The following is a 2,023-nucleotide window of genomic DNA, read 5'->3' on the forward strand; positions in this document are numbered from 1 at the left end:
AAAAGGCAGCAGTGGGCACAAACAGAGTGACTGGCAGAGGAAGCATCGCACATACTTGAGAGTGAGACGTCTACGTGTCTCACATCGGTAAGTTATTTAAAATCAGTTTGTATTTTCAGATAAACACAGAAGACCTCAGTTTTTCCATAGTCTACAATTTAACCCTAAGGTCCTTGAGCTTGTGTTTGTCTCCGTGTGGACAGACACACTGTGAGCTAACTATTCATGACTGATCCACAGAGTCGACCAGCAGAGCTCAAAGGTTCCCAGTGTTCAGTCTGCTCAGAAGCGTCACCTGGACTCCGTATTAATGGTGTGTACATGTACAGCAACTACTTTTCTGCTGGTTCTGTTCATATTGTCGGCACTTTGTAGACTGTCAGTGTGTCTGATGTTGATCTCCGTGATTTCACTCTGATCAGCTCATGCGTAGATTTCTCTGTTCCAGCGACTGGAAGAAAATATCAGCACTTTTGTGAAGAAGGAGCTGAAGAACATCCAAAAGGTTCTGAGTCCAGATTACCCAGAATCCTCACAGAGTCCGAGGGAGGATGAGGAGGAGTCGGAGGGTGAGGATAAAGAGCAGAGGAGCAACAGAGAGGCGTTCCAGCAGATCACAGTGTTCCTCCTGAGGATGATGAAGGAGGAGAAGCTGGCTGACCGTCTGCAAGGCAGTAAGAGGATTTCTGTAAAGCTGAACCTTCAGGATGAACAGTAGGGATCGACGGATTATCTGCACGCCCAATTCCTGACGCCGATGTTTGGCATTTGTAAATTATTGAGATTGTTATTTTTATTGGCCGATTATCGCAAAATAAGTAAATGTGCTCCGTTGGCTCTTGTGCAGCTCTTTCTCTATACAGTCACACCATGTAATGTCCTGCCCACAGCGCTATCTGATTGGCTGTTACATGTCATGTGTATCAGCCAAACACTACTATTGTTGACACAGACAGAGCGCATCGGAACACATTTGCAAATGTTGCAGATGAATGTAAAGCTGTGTTTGGAAGGTGAGGCAGCAGATGTTGGTGAAGGTTTAGTGAACACAAGCGGCAAGTGGTGCAGCTGGAAGTTATTCTGCTGACGGTGCTAGGCTAATGCTATCGCTAAGATGTGAGCTGTGCCTCTTAGCATGCGACCAACGCTAGCTGGAGCACTGTAGCATCTTTCTAGTGTCAGATAAACTTAAACACTTTGACTCTACAGAGACACAACCTGCAAAAACTGAATAAGAAGCANTTCGTACGGAAAACACAATCCAGCCTTTACTTCTCTGTCTAACAGGAGACCAGCCTCGATTAGACCTACACCTGGACCTGGACCTGGACCTGGACCTGGACCCAGCTGTGTGTCCTTGAAGAGCAACAGCTCCATTGAACGTTTCATTCAATTTGAAGGACAACAGCCATCTGCTGCAAAGAGGTAATCTGTTAGGAACATTATGTTGTTACTGATTCATGTTTAAACTGTTAATGTCCAGAGAAGTTTTATTAAATCAGTTCTTCATGTACATTTATCTTTTTCATCTGAAAGCTGCCCAGTCCAACCGTCTATGACTTCAGCTGAACACACATGTTTAGAAGCATGTTTTGTGTAACAGCTTCACGTCGCCTTGAACTGTGATTTCAGTTTCCTGTCACTGTCAGACTTAAAAGTGTTTCTTCTTCTCTGTCTAACAGGAATTGCAGGAGACCAGCCTCTGTTGAACCAGAACCTGGACCTGGACCTGGACCCAGCTGTGTGTCCCTGAAGAGCGACAGCTCCATTGAACGTTTCATTGAATTTAAAGGACAACAGCCGTTTGCTGCAAAGAGGTAGTCTGTTTGAGCCGTCAACAAAAGTTTACATTCACTTGTGAAGACCACGTACATCATGACAGTCTGATTATCTGATGACTCTTACAACTCGTCATTTTCTACAATGGAATAATTGAAACACATGCTTCTTTGTCACAAAAACAATCCTGCATTTTGATTCTTTTATTGATTTTAAAAGAGGTCTTCTTGAAATATGACAAAAT

At 43.9% G+C, this 2,023-nt stretch overlaps 1 protein-coding gene and 1 long non-coding RNA gene across 2 annotated transcripts in view; both read left to right on the top strand.

The window, feature by feature from the left end:
* Positions 1-2,023, top strand: part of LOC103360213 (NACHT, LRR and PYD domains-containing protein 3-like) — a 61,156-nt gene that overhangs the window by 49,312 nt on the left and 9,821 nt on the right. The gene's annotated exons all lie outside the window — the stretch shown is intronic.
* LOC103360212 (uncharacterized) lies at positions 7-465 on the top strand. Its single transcript, XR_520344.1, has 3 exons — positions 7-87; positions 241-313; positions 449-465. It is a non-coding gene; the product is annotated as an uncharacterized LOC103360212 (long non-coding RNA).

The sequence above is a fragment of the Stegastes partitus genome, unplaced genomic scaffold, assembly GCF_000690725.1.
Source record: "Stegastes partitus isolate 25-593 unplaced genomic scaffold, Stegastes_partitus-1.0.2 Scaffold421, whole genome shotgun sequence".
Taxonomy (NCBI): domain Eukaryota; kingdom Metazoa; phylum Chordata; class Actinopteri; family Pomacentridae; genus Stegastes; species Stegastes partitus.